The sequence below is a fragment of the Lithobates pipiens genome, unplaced genomic scaffold, assembly GCF_037356315.1.
Source record: "Lithobates pipiens isolate NorthernLeopardFrog02 unplaced genomic scaffold, aLitPip1_a1.2 Scaffold_8, whole genome shotgun sequence".
Classification (NCBI taxonomy): Eukaryota; Metazoa; Chordata; class Amphibia; order Anura; family Ranidae; genus Lithobates; species Lithobates pipiens.
Genome location: NW_027507903.1, coordinates 386,618,562 through 386,638,024, shown reverse-complemented (window position 1 = coordinate 386,638,024; position 19,463 = coordinate 386,618,562). Strand labels below are relative to the sequence as shown.

Genomic DNA, 19,463 nt, shown 5'->3' with positions numbered 1-19,463 from the left:
CTTTTTGCACAAGGTCCGGATTTCATCCTACCTTACGGATGAAAAATTTAATAGGTCTGACTGTTGAATGCCACTCTATAAAAGATTGTGGGTGATCTCCTTTGGTAGTGTCTACTTTGATTAATGCCAGGAGGCCTGCTTCCAGAATCACTTACTATAGCGTCTGGAGGGCATATATTTCTTGGTGTGGATCCAGGGGTTGGCACCCCAGGAAGTATGTCATAGGCAGGATTCCTGATGTCCTGCATAGGGGATCTGAAAGGAAGCTGGCCTTGACTTCTATAAAGAGCCAGATCCTGGCCTTGTTATTGTTTTTTCCTATGGCCTCTTGCTTCCCACTCTTGGTGCATAACTTACTCAGGGGATAACACGGTTTATTCCCCCTATCAAGGCACTTCTAAATCTTTGGGATTTAAAATTGGTCTTATCGGCTTTGCTGAATCAGCCGTTTGAATCTTTACGAAAAAATGTTTGATTCTTTGACAAGAAAGTTAATCTTTTCTGGTTGCCATTCCTTCTGCTAGAAGAGTATCGGAACTAGCGGCTCTGTCTTGTAAGAGCTATATTTCTTCAGGCATAAGAAATCCTCAGTCCTCATCCTGAATTCCTACCAAAAGTGGTAATAGATTTTCATTTAAACCAAGATATTCTTCCTCCTTTCTCCCCAGAGCCTTAATCTAGGGAAGAGAAGGCACTACATTCTCTTGATGTAGTAAGAGCGATCAGAATCTATTTAAGGGCGACCACTCAGGTTCGCAAAACACAGGTTTTGTTGTAGTGCCAGAGGGTCCAAGATGTGGACAGGCAGCGTCAAGATCCACTATCTTTCAAATGGATTTGTCAAGTGATTATTCAAGCTTCAGCTTAAAGAAGAAAATTCTTCCTTCTCATATTAAGAGCACACTCATCCAGGGTGATAAATGCCTCTTGCATGGTGGATCATGCCAGTGTCCAGTACCTGCCAGTCCGATATATAACCCACAAAGTAATTACTATGGCTCTGTGTCCCCTGATGTTTTAAGAATCCTATTTTTTCACATCGCCAATGTGCAGTCACATGACCGCCCAGCTGCCGTCAGTGGGCAGTCACGTGATCACACATTGGAGATTTTGAAAAAAGGTATTTGGATGCAGAATTAAAAATAAAAAAAACCCACACACTGTAGTACATCTTATTACAGAGAAGCTGGCTGGAATTGGAATAACTGACTTTACAACCACTTTAGTAAACTTTGTTAGTCTCAACACTAAAAATAAAAAAAGATTTGGTAGTTATCTGTAAATTTCTCATCCTTACCCATTTTCTCCTCACCCTTTCCTATGGAGCTTCTGGTTTCATATTATGAATAGCCCAGCACTGCTAATAGGGCATGGTGGGGAGGGAATCTTTAAGTAGGCCCTCCTTTGAGAGACTTACTCTATACATAACTTTCTAATTGTGGTTTAAGAGTACGCCCCTAAGGAAGCTTGTGACGGAACCTATCCGTCACAAGCTTGAATGTTTCCGTCAGTATACCACTTCCTAAGTCCTGAAACATGAGTCCAATGGATCTGGCTATAGGAATCCGCAAGAACTAGACAACACCCGTCTTGGAGTACATCAGGAATAGCCTTTTATTTGAGATCTCACACAAATATATACAGTAGGATCACTAAAACCTAACCTAATTAGCATGAGCTAATTATCTAATCCTTGACCCAGACTAGTTGACTGAGAGATAAGACATTTCATGGTAAGACTTTCAAAAAGAGATGCGTGCAGGATGATGGTTAGTCAGATGCTGGTCTATCATATCCCATATATTGCAACAGAAAAGAAAAAAGGCCTATTGCGCTAAGCATGGCACATACCCCTTGGGATGTTTTCAATGAGATGGACCAGTCCATAGTTAAAATATATATATATATTTTTTTTTTATTAGAAAACCTGGTAAGTATATTGTATATAAACAAAGTATCAGACATGTACAATTGTAACAAAAGTACTTCACAGTGCTGGTTTAAAGAAGGCTTGAGACATGTCAGAATGCTGGCTGGAGGCTGGCATGGATTTGTAGGAGAAGTCTGAGGGGGTATATATCCCTCCTCCTCCTACGGCTCCTTCGTCGGCTCGTCTTCCGGTTATTGGTGTCAGCTGACGTGCGTCACTTCCTGTGCGATGCTGTTGGGTTTTCCTTTCAAACTTCTCGTGGATCACTGTGTGGAGTCCGCCGATCGTCTCAGGCCCTCTCCCGTTCACCGTGTGGTACAGGTAGCGCGGCGGGGGGGGGCTTTGAGTCACACGTGTGCTCCACAAATTGCAAGGACCACCCCTCATACCCTCAGAAGGAAGGACAGGGGAGTCTCCTTGGGCTACAGCAAAATGTACGCTGAGTACCTCCCACAGCAGGCTCCACATACCATGTACAGGCATTCAGTCCACAACAAAATAGCCTTTGAGCATGGCCAGCAGAGAACAAGAGCATGAATACCTCCAAGCCAAGGCAAAATGGCGACCACAGCTCCACAAGCATGGCCGCCGGTCGATCAAATCTACATGGTGGCCGCACATGGCCCCGGGCCCAGAGGTGAGGCAGAGATGGTAGGTGGCAGCTCCACACACTGGAGCAGCAGGATGGACAGAGGACAGTCACAGAGGGAGAAGGCAAGACCGACCACTCCAGGGAGTAATTGTGCCCCACATAGGCACCAGAGATGGAAGGGAGGAGGCATCTATTTACCAATCCAGCAGAGCATGCGGGTAAGGCTCCAGTGATAGAGCCTCCTCTCCACTTAAAGAAGAAGCAGCTGTGTCTATCAATGAATGCAAGAGAAAGCAAATGTAGTGGAAAATAGCTGCAAGACTTAACATTCCCTGATCGGCTTATAGCAGAGCAGTTGGCAATCATGTCTATGGGCACCTTCAGGGACAGTTATATACAACCAACACAAGTGACGATTAGTAGTAGATTAGCTTTAAAAAAACAACCCGATTTTATAGATAAGTCCATCATAACCCATTACTATATACTGCCAGGCCACTGTTGCCTATATTACATAACGTAGTGCACATATGATGCAAAAAAAAAAAAAACGCTGTATGTGCCTGGGGGGGAGATGTAGCCATCATTTTTTTATGGCCGGGGGGGGGGTGAGGCTTGTTACCATCACCTTTTGCATGGCTGGGGGGGGTGAGGCATGTCACCATCGCCATTTGCATGACTGGAGGGGTGGGTGAGGCATGTCACCATCGCCATTTGCATGGCCGGGGGGGGTGGGGGGGAGCCATGTCGCCAGCAACATTTGTATGGCTGGGGGGGGGGGAGATGTCGCCATTTACTTGGCTGGGGGGGTGAAGGGTGAGTCATGTCACCATCGCCATTTGTATAGCTGGGGGGGAGATGTTGCTGACCCTGTCGCCATACGCATGGCTGGGGGGGTGCCCTCCTGCCGTGAGACAGGGGGAGACCTGTACTGGCTTACACGTCAGTCAAATGCTCCCCTTTTGTCATACGGTAGGTTGTGGTCATTTTTCTGTTCACGTAGATGGTTATGTGTTCAGTTATGTGATCGTCTGCTGTCGGTCGTGCGTTCCGTCTGCTGTCGGTCATGCGTTCCGTCTGCTGTCGGTCGTGCGTTCCGTCTGCTGTCGGTCGTGCGTTCTGTCTGCTGTCGGTTGTGCGTTCCGTCTGCTGTCGGCTGTGTGATCCGTCTGCTGTTGGCCGTGCGATCTGTCTGCTGTCGGCCGTGCGATCCGTCGGCTGTTGGTCTGGCAAGCTGGCTGCGGTCAAGTTTGTGGTCTGTGCTTTCATTCGGTCATGCGATCGATCTTTGTGATCTGTCGTGCGTTCAATTGTGTGAACTGTCATTTATGTCAGTTTGTATGTCGGTTGTATGGCGGTCAGGCGTTTTTTGTTTTTTTTTCATGTTGCTGTCATTTGTTCACTTTTCATGGGTTCATTTTGTGTTCTGGCTTCGTGGGCCACGGCTGTTTTCTTAAGGGGGGGCGTCAGTTACCATCTGGGTATTCTTGTGTTTTTTTCTTCATTATTACGGCATTGTTTCATTTCATTACACGCATGCTTTCTGTCATGTGTTAGTTATGTCTGGTGGGTCATTACAGGTAATTGTGTTATTGTTTCGGGTTAGGATTTTTCTGCTTTGTATCAACTGCAAGGTGCGTGTGTTTGTGTGTTGTTTTTTTTTTCACGGGTGCTGGGCAGAGGTAGTTACATTTCCGGATCTGTCACCTCTACAGGTACCGTACAGGCTGAGGTTACGTTTTTAAGTGATTGATTGGACCTCAATCTTCTCGCCTGTACAACATACGTCATACATCGCACCATCACCCATTTCATATATTTACCCACCACGGTCTGTGGGTATCGTAGCCCTGAGTGTTTTGTTTGATAATTGCCTGTGTTGCACTGCAGGTTTCTCTGGCTTACTCATTCCATACATCTTGGAATGGTTGGTCACTTGTCTCAGTTCACGCACTGTGGGTCCATCACCATTTCTCACACATTGTGCTTAGTTAGGCTCGAGGGGTGGAAGGGGGGGGGGGGTTTCTTGGGGGCACTGTTGTTTTCGTTTTTATTTCTCTCAGTTTATTTCTTCTTAGATATCGTTATGTCTCACTTATCGGAGAGCGACAAATTCACGTTCATCCCACCTACCCCGCGTAGGGGTTCAGAGCATGGCAGCTTACCTTCTTTGAGGAATTGGACAGTTCCTAGGCTGATAGCGGAGCTTCGTCAGAGAGGTATTTCTTTCCCAGCCACGGCTAGGAAAGCGGAACTTTTCAGGTTATTGTTTCCAGCTCCTTCTCAACTTCTGTCATCTACCAGCGCGGAAAATGCTTCGGTGCATAATTCCTTGACTCAGATACATGCAGTTTTGAATACACTCTCAACCTCCATGCTGCAGTTGCAGGATAAAATGGAAGTTATTGAAGCCCGCTTGGTCAGTACAGCAGCAGCAGCTAGCTCGGGGGTGCCTGCTGCACCCCCAGCTCCGGTTCTTCCAAGCCCGGCTACAGGTAATGTCCTATCGTTACCTTCAGCATCTCCTTCGCCATTGGCAATATTGCCTTCTGTGTCCCCTGCCCATTTCATTCCTGCCAATATCAAAAAAGATATTTTAGAAGGAAAGGATGTCAACACAAGATGTTACAGAGAATAAATCTTTTGCTTGTGAAGAGATGTCGGTGGTGCTCAAGACTAAGGATCCCAGGCTCAGTCGCAAACTCAGTGAGCCAGAATTTGTACTAGCGTTTGGCATCTTCAGGGACATTGTATGTTCAGTCAGTCCGGGTAGGAGGGAGGAGTTTGACTTATACTTGCATAAAGTGGTGGATTTGGAGCACAAGTACGATGGTTTCACGTTTTATGATTATCATCGTTCATTTGCAGCAAAGGTAGCGGCTACTTGGGCTCAGTTTCAGGTGGTGACATGTTGGGGCAATATTGACATGGAACTATTTTGCAGGCATTTCGCTAATAAGAAGTCTCCGGTTTGTACCAACTGCCAGTCGTCAGCATGCACCACGGCTTGGTGTCCAAACTGTGAGTCCTCCAGCCAACCGGGGACCTCCAAACAGGTGGCTGGTGGGGGTTCCTTGGGTAGTTCAGGTGAGGTGGACAAAATGGGTAGACCTATATCTGGGTAAAGCCCAGTTTTGCAACAATTACAATCACACTGGGTGCAATTACAACCAATGCAGGTTGTTGCATGTTTTTGCAAATTGCTTCAGAGCTCACCCCAAATCTGCCTGTCATGTCAAGCTATTCAATATGTCATGACTATGCCAAATCAATGTCTCTTTGCTTGAGGATTATCTGGAAAATCACCCCTCCTCAGATTTCAGACGTTTTTAGCTGGAAGGTTTTTCTTCAGGTCTTCATACTGGTCTTATCACTCTTCCTACCAAAACGTTTGAGTTGCTGCAGACAGAAGTGTCCAAAGGGTTCCTGCTTGGTCCTTTTTCATCAGCACCTTTTTGTATGTGGAGGGTCAGTCTCATCGGGGTGGTCTGTGGGAAATTTTCAAATAAATATTGGTTGATTTATGACTTGTCTCATTGCCTCATTCATCTCAAATCCCTAGTCTCAATTCTCTCATCACCTCTGAAGAATTTTCTCTAAAATATTCATCAGTGGATTTGGCAATCCAGCATATGGTGCAGTTAGGTAGGGGTGTTTGGCTGTCCAAGGCTGATATTTCTGATGCGTTTAAAATACTTCCCATTAGTCCGGCTCTCTGGCAATGGTATGGTATCAAGTGGCGAGGGCAATATTATTTTGCTTCCAGGTTAACCTTTGGGTCGATAAGCAGCCCTTATTTGTTTGTATTTGAGAATATGTAGTGAACCGCGCTCCCTCCAACAATATCCAAGCAAGGGACACTTTAAACTCGCTAATCCCCTTGAGCCCTTATAATATCAAAAGGGAAGGGGGATATAGTAGCATATAGATGTAATATTAAATGGAGCCAAAATTACCTTAATACCATAAATCAATCGTCATATGTGCAAATCAAATGATAAAACATAATCACATCACCCTTATTTATAATGTGTGTGTATAAAAAATTAATACCATAAATACCCAAATAGTTGTGTGAAAAATTAAATAAATAAATATATAAAGTTCATGAATTTCAATTAATTAGTCCTTATAACAGTCCGACCATGAAGAGTCCAAACTCAATTCCACCACGTGACGAAACAGTGATTAGCAATGTAAGGCCGCGTACACACGCGCGGACTGTTCGCCCAACCTTGTTCGGCAAACAGTTTCATCAAACAGTCCGCTCAAAATTTGCATGAGCGGACTTGCCCACACACGAGCGGACTGTTTGACGAACAAGGTTGGGCAAACAGTTCGCTCAACTTTTGAAATGAACGGACTCGCCCATGTAAGGAGGCAAATCCGCCCATTTCAAGCGCGTGTACAGGTAGGCGGGGCCCGCGAGGGAGACGTCGCGGGCTCCGCCGCCTGGAATGGGCTTAAAGGGGAACCCCAACGCCGAAAAAAATCGGCGTGGGGGTTCCCCCCCAAGTCCACACCAGACCCTTGTCCGAGCACGCTACCCGGCCGGCCAGGAAAGGGGGGCGAGCGAGCGCGCCCCCCCTCCTTAGCCGTACCAGGCCGCGTGCCCTCAACATGGGGGGTGCCTTGGGGAAGGGGGGGCCGCGCGGCCCCCCCACCCCAAAGCACCTTGTCCCCATGTTGATGAGGACAAGGGCCTCTTCCCGACAACCCTGGCCGTTGGTTGTCGGGGTCTGCGGGCGGGGGGCTTATCGGAATCCGGGAGCCCCCTTTAAGAAGGGGGCCCCCGGATACCGGCCCCCCACCCTATGTGAATGAGTATGGGGTACAATGTACCCCTACCCATTCACCTGTGAAATAAAGTACAAATAAAAACACAACACAGGGGAAAAAAATATTTTATTGCACAGCCGGGGGTCTTCCGTCTTCGGGGGTCTTCTCGCCGGACTCCTCCGCTATCTGTGTGTAGCTCTTTTACTAGCGGAGGAGTCCGGCTTTCTTCCTCCCCGCCGCCGGCCTCTTCTCCCGACTTCGGGGGTCTTGTCCCCCTCTTCGGTTCTTCTGCCGGGCCACCGCGCCTGGTCCGGTGGCCCGGTCTTCTGTCGCCGTCTTCCGTTCTTCTGTCGCCGCCTTCGGTTCTTCTGCCGGGCCACCGCGCCTTCTTGTAGCTCTTTTACAGGCGGTGGCCCGGTCTTCTGTCGCCGCTGTCGCCGCTGTCGCCTTCCGTTCTTCTTCTTGTTCTTCTTGTTCTTCTCCAGGAGATGTTGACACGTCGCTCCCTCCGGCCGGAATGCCAGAGCCGCCCTGCGCTGTGACTTATATAGTGACAATGGGGCGGTGTCACATGGTATATGTCACATGGGTTGGTCACATGGGTTGATGTCACATGGGGACTATGACATCGTAAGGGGGCGGGGTCACCATGTGACCAACCCATGTGACATATACCATGTGACACCGCCCCATTGTCACTATATAAGTCACAGCGCAGGGCGGCTCTGGCATTCCGGCCGGAGGGAGCGACGTGTCAACATCTCCTGGAGAAGAACAAGAAGAACAAGAAGAAGAACGGAAGGCGACAGCGGCGACAGCGGCGACAGAAGACCGGGCCACCGCCTGTAAAAGAGCTACAAGAAGGCGCGGTGGCCCGGCAGAAGAACCGAAGGCGGCGACAGAAGAACGGAAGACGGCGACAGAAGACCGGGCCACCGGACCAGGCGCGGTGGCCCGGCAGAAGAACCGAAGAGGGGGACAAGACCCCCGAAGTCGGGAGAAGAGGCCGGCGGCGGGGAGGAAGAAAGCCGGACTCCTCCGCTGGCAAAAGAGCTACACACACATAGCGGAGGAGTCCGGCGAGAAGACCCCCGAAGACGGAAGACCCCCGGCTGTGCAATAAAATATTTTTTTCCCCTGTGTTGTGTTTTTATTTGTACTTTATTTCACAGGTGAATGGGTAGGGGTACATTGTACCCCATACTCATTCACATAGGGTGGGGGGCCGGTATCCGGGGGCCCCCTTCTTAAAGGGGGCTCCCGGATTCCGATAAGCCCCCCGCCCGCAGACCCCGACAACCAACGGCCAGGGTTGTCGGGAAGAGGCCCTTGTCCTCATCAACATGGGGACAAGGTGCTTTGGGGTGGGGGGGCCGCGCGGCCCCCCCCTTCCCCAAGGCACCCCCCATGTTGAGGGCACGCAGCCTGGTACGGCTAAGGAGGGGGGGCGCGCTCGCTCGCCCCCCTTTCCTGGCCGGCCGGGTAGCGTGCTCGGACAAGGGTCTGGTGTGGACTTGGGGGGAACCCCCACGCCGATTTTTTTCGGCGTTGGGGTTCCCCTTTAAGCCCATTCCAGGCGGCGGAGCCCGCGACGTCTCCTTCGCGGGCCCCGCCTACCTGTACACGCGCTCGAAATGGGCGGACTTTCCGAGCGGGAACAGTCCGCTCATTTCGAAAGTACAGCGGACAGGCCCACACACGGGCGGACTGTTCGCTCAAACACAGTTTCAGCGGACAGTTTTTCGGAATTTCCGAAAGACCTTGTCCGTCCAACTGTCCGCTGAAACTGTCCGCTGAAAGCCCACACACGAGCGGACTGTCCGCCCAAACACTGTTCAGCGGACAAGGTTGGGCGAACAGTCCGCCCGTGTGTACGCGGCCTAAGACATCTTTTACTCCATATCCATGTCCACAATGTGCACTGTGTGGAAAACTTCACCACCACCAAGATAAAGATTGGCTCCTTACCAGGTCCTTAAGAATGAACAGCATATAAATGTTAGTCTGGTCCAGACTTCTATACAAATCCACTCCGACCACTGAACCACAGGATATCCCAATCTCTGTGAATTTTTAATCAGTGCTTGACCATAAAAAAGAAGAAAGCGCTCCAATAGTGTAAAATCTCTTATTTAATGAAAGTATAAAATAAAAAATTGCACTTAGAGACATATGGAAAAAGTTCAGACTTCAAAAGTGGGCAGCGCCGGCCGTGTGCATACCCCCACAGACTTCTCCTTTCCCAGTCTCATAAATTATAAGAAAAACAAGGTGAAAACAGCATGACACACCGGGCGGGTGTAAAATATGTCTTACATTGTAAAAGATGTCTTACATTGCTAATCACTGTTTCGTCACGTGGTGGAATTGAGTTTGGAGTCTTTATGGTCGGACTGGTATAAGGACTAATTCGTTGAAATTCGTGAACTTTATATATTTATTTATTTAATTTTTCACACAACTATTTGGGTATTTATGGTATTCATTTTTTATACACACACATTATAAATAAGGGTGATGTGATTATGTTTTATCATTTGATTTGCACATATGACGATCGGTTTATGGTATTAAGGTAATTTTGGCTCCATTTAATATTACATCTATATGCTACTATATCCCCCTTCCCTCTTGATATTATAAGGGCTCAAGGGGATTAGCGAGTTTAAAGTGTCCCTTGCTTGGATATTGTTGGAGGGAGCGCGGTTCTCTACATATTCTTTTATCTTTGTTTGCATTGTTGTTACAAAACAGAACTGCAGCTCCCATAAGGATTCATTTCAGAGTATTTGGTTTTTAATTAATTAATTAATTTCTCAATTTTATAATTCAATTTTTTTAATTTTATAGTGCATTGAGGTTTTTGCATCTACTGAAGCGCAATTTTTTCCCGTTTTTCCTTATTTGTTTGATACCTTTGCTCAGGCCCTTCACTGGATTTTGGATAAATGCAAAGGTTGTCAGAAGGTGATCCACTATCTGGATGATTTTTTGCTTTTGGAAAACCCAGAAGAACCACCTAGGGATTTGCAGGTTCTTACAGGACTGTTTGAAATGCTGCACATAAAATGGAGGGTCCAACAAAACTTATCACTTTTTTGGGGATCACGCTTGATGCCAATCTCATGGTGGCTAGCCTTCCCTTGGAGAAGTTGGTCAGGATACGCCAGACCATTCATCTGTTTGTCCGTTCGCCAGTATGTGCAAAGCAGGAATTGCAGTCGCTGTTGGGGATGCTTAATCACACTATGAGAATCATCCCTCAGGGTAGGGCATTTGTGTCAAGATTGCTGGCTCTTCTGCCTCAATGTCATGAATCTGATACAGCGGTCAAGCTATCAGCTGACGCCCAAGCGGATTTGATCATGTGGGATCGGTTCCTGTGTGACTGGAATGGCATCTCCATGTTCATTCCTCAGCCAACGAATAATTCCCCCAGAGTTTTTTCGGACACCGCCGCGTCAGTCCGTTTTTCGGCCATCTTTGGTCGTGAATGGTTGGCCAGTCATTGGCCCCCTGAAGTTTTCCACCTGCCTAAGTTTGCCCCCACCTCAGCTCTGTTCGAAATGTATCCGATTTTGGCAGCAGCAGTCACTTGGGGTCCAGCTTGGTCAGGTAGTTCAGTCATCTTCTTCACGGATAATTTGGCCATGGCTAAAATTATCAATAAAGGCAGATCAGGGTCCCCCCTGATCATGTCTTTTATGCATAGGTTGACCTGGCTGGGTTTGACATTCAAGTTTCATTTTCAGGGGGAAATTCATCAGTGGGGATCTCAACGGGGCAGCTGATGCTTTATCCCGTCTCAACATGCTTAGTTTTTTCTTACAGCATCCGGAGGTAGAACGGACAGGTCAACTTGTCCCCCCTTACTCGCTGTTAATCATGGATTAAATATTTTTCGGGCACAGGCGGTCGACCTGGTCAATAGGTCGCTGTCCAGGAATACACTAAAAGCTTTCAGGGAAGATTCAGGGAACCTAGGGGACAGTTCAGTTATCTCGGCAACCTATCTCTGGTCAGATTTTCTGTGGTTTGTCGGACTTACTGTCTACTTCTCCCTTTGGTACAGGTCCTAGTATTGTGCTCAAGGCTGCTATTTATCTTAGTTTCTTTGGGTTCCTCCATCCCGGGGAAGTGTCTCAGGCCAGCTGTCATGCTCCGGTTCTACTCAGAGGTAGTCTCACCAGATTCCCTCAGCATTATGAGTTACAGCTGCCCAACAACAAGAACAGACAAATTGGTCAGGGGTTTGTGATGAGGTACTACCAAACAAACAATGCCTGGTGCCCAGTGGAAGTTCTGGACTCTCTGTTCAACCTATTTGTAGCAACTCCTGTTGGTGGGCCTCTGCTCCCGTTCCCTGTGCATCCGATTACTTCATGACAATTTATTTCATATGTAAGGATTTTACGCGCCAGTTTAGGCATGGATCCAAGACGTTTCTCGGGACATTCATTCAGAATTGGGGCAGCTTCCGCAGCTTCCAAACAGGGGGTCTCGTCTTACATCATCAAGCACATGGGGCGCTGGAGGTCATCCTGCTACAGCAGGTATATTCCCGAACCCCACATGGAGGTTAGAAGGGCGTTTGCTACATTATTGGAGTAAATGTTATGTTTCATTAAAGCTTCATATTATACCCATCTTGTGTCTTTTGCTCTCTTTTAAGCATACCGTCCAGCGAGACCAAGGCACACTGCAGGTCTTGGTATATAGGGTTTACGATGTCTCAAGGGAAGACTCAGACCACAAGTCAGAAAGCTGGCCAGGATTTGTAGGAGGAGTCTGAGGGGGTATATATCCCTCCTCCTCCTACGGCTCCTTCGTTGGCTCGTCTTCCGGTTACCCACCCTCCCGTCTCCCATATTTTTCATTTCATTTTATTTCACTACACACATTAGCTTACATTCATTCAGGGTATGCCCTCTTTTAAGCATACCATCCAGCGAGACCAAGGCACACCGCAGGTCTTGGTAGTTAGGGTTTATGATGTCTCAAGGGAAGACTCTGACTACAAATGTAATGTTGAAAATAATGCCGACATGTTTCAGATTATCCGTCCTTTTTTATAGGCATAACAATCATCTCATATAAAAATTGTCTATAATTAATATTAGTACAAATATGGTAAGAAAAAAAAAAGGTGTTTAGCTCTGCATATTAATCTTTAGTACATAATGCCAAAGGAGATAAATATACTCACAAGCCTGGAACTATCCCCAATAGTCAGCAGCAGGGGGTGAAAGTACTGTGGTATAATTAAAATCATCAACATTGCGGTGGATTTGAGTATAGCTGTATGCCACTGGTGAGCCACACGTTAGCAAGACAGGGCACTAAATAGTAGTATCCGGGAATACTAAACGCTGCAGGATCTCAACTGTCTGGTTAAATAAATAGCCAGCACAGTATAGCAACGGCAGATGTCCAAAAGTAGCGTGTCTAATAGAAAAGATACAGGGAATAAGTGAGTACCAAGAGTTTGAAAGTAAATAAAGGAATGTGTCAGTACAAAAGTATCAGAGTAACATTGGATGTTGTCCTCACCTTGGCTAGGATGTGTCAGGTGGCTGGAGTTGATGATATTAGCATATAACAGTTTGTGTCCCAACAGTGTGATTCAGTCTATTGCTAACATGGCATATACATATCCAGTCTGTGTGTCTTGGGGGGGGGGGCATGGACCTGAATCCAAGGGGTCCCCAGGCATACAGCTCACAAAGAGCACCATTCCCCCAAATGCCAGAGCCCATAATCGGTCGGCAAGAGACTGGCATTCAGTTCCCTCCAAAAGCCTCTGTCACAAACCTTAAAGAGGACAAAATTGTTAATATTAACCCAAAAATTGATTAGGTCCCTGAGTCTTTTTTTTTTTTTAAGATTAGAGTGAGGACAGACATCTTGATAGAACATATTGATTAGGTGGAAGTTCTCTTTTAAATGAATATGCTGGGCCCAATTTCCCCACTTAAAATATAGAAACCTCTGTGTGTCCACTGTATCCATGTCCTGACGAAGCTTTAAGTACACCTACTTGGCAAAACGCATTGAAGTTACTGGGGTGACATCACGCTGCCCACAAGTCCCGGAAGAGGGCTATGCAATCCATGGCAAGGTACAGCAGTGTGGCACACGGGGGAATGCCACCAATTGAGTGTCCATAAGGTATATGATTCACCCGTTGTGGAGGAATTGCAGGTACGGACTGAACAGTGGAGGCAAATAACAGCACTACCTGGCTGAGTGGTTAAGAGCTATACTTGGGCAGAAACCATGTACAGTGTATGCTACCATCTCGGCTTGAGACTACTATGTCATTCTGCTCTATGCGTGAATTCACATGCTCTAATGTTTATCCACTCAGCTTGCATACTCTAAAGAGAAAGATCAGAGGCAAGGTGCTTTGAAAGAGAGCCATATGTGCTAGTCCCTTCCTGTTTTAATTTAAAGAGAGTTTACATTGCCCTGCATGCTCTTTACCCCCAGGTGAACACTGTGGTTGGATTGATACAATAACCTTTAATTTGTTATTTACAGTAAAATTAGCACATTTTGGCTTCATATTAGGAGATTGTTGGATGCACTGATTGTGGCCAAGATGTAACGTTCAGATTTAGATATGTTAGAAACTTAGAACTAGATGAGGGTGTGCTTCCCTATGCACCAAAAGGCCACTTACCTAAAACTTAATCTTTACTGTAAAGCATAAAAGGTATACCTATAGGATGAGGTCAATGCCATATATGAAACAATGTTCTATCTCTATGTGCTAATATTAACATCTATCAAGTTTAAATTGGTGAAACTTCTCTTGATATATACATATAGACAACATGAGGGTTATACGGTAATCTCTTGCATTCAACTCAAAGACTCTAGGCTGTTTAGAGGATCTATAAACTCATGGTCCCTCTTTTTGCTTCGTTCCAGCAGGAGACTGACTCTCTACACGGTGTTGTCTCTTTTTACCCATTGTAGCTTCAGGGGTATTTAACAATGTCCGGAGGTCTGGATGTCCTGCAAATGAAAGAGGAAGATGTGCTCAAATTCCTGGCTGCAGGAACTCACTTGGGTGGCACTAACCTCGACTTTCAAATGGAGCAGTATATCTACAAAAGGAAAAGTGATGGTATTTACATTATAAATCTGAAACGGACATGGGAGAAGCTTTTGTTTGCTGCACGTGCCATCGTAGCAATTGAAAACCCAGCTGATGTTTGTGTGATTTCCTCCAGAAATACTGGCCAGAGGGCTGTTTTGAAACTTGCTTCGTCCTGTGGAGCCACCCCGATTGCTGGGCGCTTCACACCTGGTACTTTCACCAATCAGATTCAAGCTGCTTTCCGTGAACCACGCCTGTTGGTTGTGACTGACCCACGTGCTGATCATCAACTTCTTACTGAGGCATCATACGTCAATATTCCTACTATTGCTCTCTGCAATACAGATTCACCTCTACGTTATGTGGATATTGCCATCCCCTGTAATAACAAGGGTGCCCATTCTGTTGGTCTTATGTGGTGGATGCTTGCTCGTGAAGTTCTGCGCATGAGGGGAACAATTTCTCGTGAACATCCATGGGAAGTCATGCCCGATCTCTACTTTTACCGGGATCCTGAGGAGATTGAGAAGGAAGAACAGGCTGCTGCAGAGAAGGCTACCACTAAGGAGGAATACCAGGGTGAATGGTCTGCAAATGTTCCAGAGTTTCCTCAGCCTGAAGTTCCTGACTGCTCACAAGGAGTACAAGTCCCATCTGTGCCCATTCAGCAATTTCCTGCAGAGCGTCCTGAGATCCCAGCCACAGCAGCAGCGGCAGCAGCAGCAGCTCCCAAACCTGCAGCAGAAGTATGGAGCTCCCAACCAGCTAGCACAGATGACTGGTCTACTGCCCCAACTGCTCAGGCATCAGAATGGGTGGCAACAACTACTGAATGGTCTTAAAAAAAAAAAAACATTCTGGTGTTACCCATGTTCAAACATCATGGTGGATTTGAAATAAACCTGTTTGAGAAAAAAAATAAAAAAATAAAAAAAACTCAAGGTCTACCCACCAGCTGGTATAAAGAGGTGGAGGTAGATCTGTCTCTCCTCCCATCTATTGGCCACATATAAAAATGAGATGAACAGAAAAAGAGAAAGTATACCACTACTGTAAATAATGTCTTACTGAAATAGTGGGCTGTTTTTTGCAGTATGAAATTATCTCTCTCTGATATGCAATACGGCTACACTCAGCCATGTGGACACAAATAACCACTGATGGATGAGCCCCATATAATCACCATAGCCACAAAAAGCTTCTCTTAATCAAGATTGCATTGTCACAAGGCATATCTCACCCCACAAAAATGAAAGGGGGGGGGGGGGTAGAGAGATGAAGGAAGAACGTGTCAGGACAAAAGTTAAATCTTGTGAACCTAAATGAAAATAAAGTCAGAAGGTGCTCCCAAAATCAAATCACCCAAACCTAACAAGTTTCACTCTTCAAATAGAGCTTCCTCAGGGGTAAAAAAAAAATCAAAGTATAGTGAAGAAAATGAGCAACTAAGAGTAGCTGAGTGTCACATGATGAAAAAAAGGTGTCTTGTTTGTAGTCCCTCTATTTATAATATGACCATCTAAGATGGCTGCTGCACATGCTCATTGCTGAGGAGAATCCTATCACCAGCTTGTGGATGAAAATCAGAACTGCAAGGCAATCGCTTGACATGCTTCTATCCCATATTTCATTGTCCTGTATAAATATAAATAAATATATATATACATATACATATACATACACACACACTCACACACACACTCACACACACACACACTTCCTTTTGAGTAAAAAGGGACCAGAAGTAAATTGTAAATTGGATTATTTTCCTTTCCTAAATACCAATATGATCCATACAAATATTAGACAATAAATCCAAAGATTTTTAGTCCTGTACGACAGGTAGAAATGTAAAGCCTTCATTAAGGCCAGATGGAGCTCGGGAATTAAGATGAAACATCCCTCTGGCTTCCAATTTTAATAGATGTTTATCTAGGCCACCTTTCCTTGGGCCCAATTTAAATTGTTCCATAGCCCCAAATTTTAATACCTCAGTTTTACCATGTTTTCACAGATTTACCTAGCAATTGGTCTCTCTTTTGTACAGTGTCATTAACATGCTCCAATACTCTGCGTCTAAATTGACAAACATAAAAAATGATTCCCTTTGTTCCTGACCTGCCGCTGCAGTTGTACTGCCACAGGTTGGCTCCCCTGGGAGAAACAACGTTACCTTATGTTGCTTCGCCTTTTGACCAATAGGGGGCATGCACCACCGGAGGCATGCGTGCCTGTGGCTCGCACCGGAACCAATGCGAGTGCCCGGCAGGCACAATGACCGCCAGGCACCCGCAATCACTTGGGACAGCGAGAACCAGGATATGTTTACAATGGAATTCTACTTTATGGTTAACAAAGCATTTTACTTTTATCGTTAAACAAATCTGGGAATTCAACCGCATTGATTCCCCTAAGAAAGCCAACTTTTATGTGCTATCAAAGCTGCATAAACACCCTAAGAACCCTCCTGGTAGACCAATCATCTGGATGTGGCAACCTTAGGGAAAACCTCAGCCGTGTAATTGATGATCATATAAAACCATCTGTGTTATATATGCCATTGTATGTACGTGATACTATTCACTTATTACAGATCCTTCAAGATATCAATATCAGTGACAACACACAACTGGCTATAGACGTTGAGGTATTGTATTGCACAATTCTTCATGAGGGCCTTGCAGTGATATGCCATATTCTTTTTCAATCTAATCAATATGAACCCCAATACAACAGATTCATATTGACGTCACTGGAGCTCATACTTCAACACAATATGTTCTCCGACAGCTGCCACTTCCTCCAGGTACAGGGCTTGGCTATGGGGACCTGCTGTGCCCCATCCTACGCCAACCCGTACTTGAGGGAGTTGGAACGTCAGTTGTTGGCAGAGGACATGCTGTCTATGTACATGAGCCATGTTATAGAATGGCATTGTTGCATAGACGACGTCCTCATATTCTGGGATGGAGCAAATGATTTTCTATATGAATAATAAATATGTATTTTAATACCAATGATTTCAATTTAAATTTTACAATGTCACATTGAGTGAAATTACTTTCTTGGATGTATCCATTCAAAAACAAATCAACTGCAGTTTATCTAGCAAGCTTTACCGCAAACCCACAGCGAGTAACTCGCTATTGCATGCCTCAAGCTTCTACCCCAAACCATTGATGGCATCTTTCCCTTACAGCCAGTACCATAATTGTTCCAATGATATCAGGTTTCAAAAGGAAGCTGATGTCCTGAGTACCAGACTCCTTGAGTGAGGATACTCCAAGTCCTCCCTCAAAAAGGTATCTCAGAAAACAATTAAGCTATCTCGTCAAATTGCTTTTCACTCCTAAAAAAAACTTGTAAACAATGACACAACACCTGTCATCACTACCTACTCTACACAACACAAGAAAATTAGACATTTCCTTTTTTTTTTTTTCTTGCCATCTCAGTAAGTTCCATTGTACCATCGGACTCTAATCAGCTTGACGCTCAGAATCCCTCTTATCAAACTTCACATCATTGTGGCAATAAATCTTTTTCCTTTTCCTTTTTTCTTTTCTTTTATTCTTTAATTATTTAGTCCAAGTTTTATTACATATCAAAAGCAAAAAATAAAAATAATATCTCCTTCAATGCTATTACATTTATATATATATATACGATACCTTATCTTATTTACTTAGCTATTTTTGTTTTTTATCCCTTCCCCCCATCCCTCTTCTCAATAATCTGTTGGCCCTCCCTGAATCCATTTCTCTTTATTCTGCTAGAGCTTGTATATAGTATTTCGTCTTTTTAAATATTCTCCACTTTTCCCAAATTACCCAATATCTTTTAATTTTGTTTTCCTCCATTTTACTTAGATATTCCATATTGTTGATATATTCCACTCTTTGTATCCATTCTCGAATGGGGTTTTTTTTTATCTGTAACCAATTTTTAGGTATTAAAGCTTTTGCTGCGTTGAGCAAAAAAGGAACTAGCGTATTTTTTTTTTTTTTTTTAATTGGTTACTAGTTTTTTCTTCTGCCCCTAGGAACAGACACTCCCCGGGACCAAAAGGTATTCTTTCACCTGTTATTATTTCTATATAAGCTATTATGTTACGCCAGTATTGTTTTATCTCCGGGCATTCCCACCAAAAATTAAATGTTGTTCCGGGTAATTTGCATTCTCTCCAACATTGTATAGGTTTGGAGGGATCTATTCTGTGTAATTTATCTGGTGTTAAATGCCATCTCATCAGGCATTTATAATTGGCCTCTATTGATCTTGTGTCCGATACATAGCTGTGCACTGCATTGATCATCGAAGTCTCATCTACTTTAATACCCAAATCTTGTTCCCATTTAACTATAGATGGTATGGTGCCTTGGCCCTCTATTTCAGAAAGGATATCATGTATCTGTGAAACACTGTGTTTTACTGCTATTTTCACCGTACACAGTTTTTCCATCGGTGTTAACATATTTTCGTTTCTTATTGGTTTTGGGATAGAGTTAATAAAGTGTTGAATCTGTAGGTATTCCCAGTCCCTTACAGTTTGCCAACTATGCTTCTTTATTAAATCTTGTTTTGACATTAGCTTCCCATCCCGCGTGATATCTTTTATTTGTAAATCCTTCATTTGTTTCCCTAGTTGTGTGCCATTTCCTGGAGTAAAAAACATTGTACCCTCTAAAGGGATTAGTGGTGAGTTGTATACCCATTTGTTTCTCCGGTGTATTACATCCCATATTTTAAGTGTCGTTAAAGTAATTTCGTGCACCCTACTACTAACTGCTCTAAATTTTGGTGGAATCCATATATTTTTTTGTAGTTGTGAACCAATAAGTGACTCCTCCATTTTTACCCATTTCTTTTTAGTGCTTAAATTTGTCCATTCCACCAATCTCGCCAAAGTAATTGCAAAATAATATCTATAGGTGTCTGGTAGTGCCATTCCCCCCCCTATTTTTTTTTCTAGTTAGTATATTATATTTTATCCTAAGTTTTTTATTTTGCCATATAAATTTTAAAAATAAAGTTTTTATTATTTTAAAGAAACGATT

The 19,463-nt window shown here is 44.8% G+C and overlaps 1 protein-coding gene and 1 pseudogene across 3 annotated transcripts in view; both read left to right on the top strand.

Moving 5' to 3' along the window:
* Positions 1–19,463, top strand: part of SKP1 (S-phase kinase associated protein 1) — a 295,730-nt gene that overhangs the window by 261,618 nt on the left and 14,649 nt on the right. The window lies entirely within an intron of this gene.
* LOC143964196 (small ribosomal subunit protein uS2 pseudogene) lies at positions 14,284–15,336 on the top strand (annotated as a pseudogene).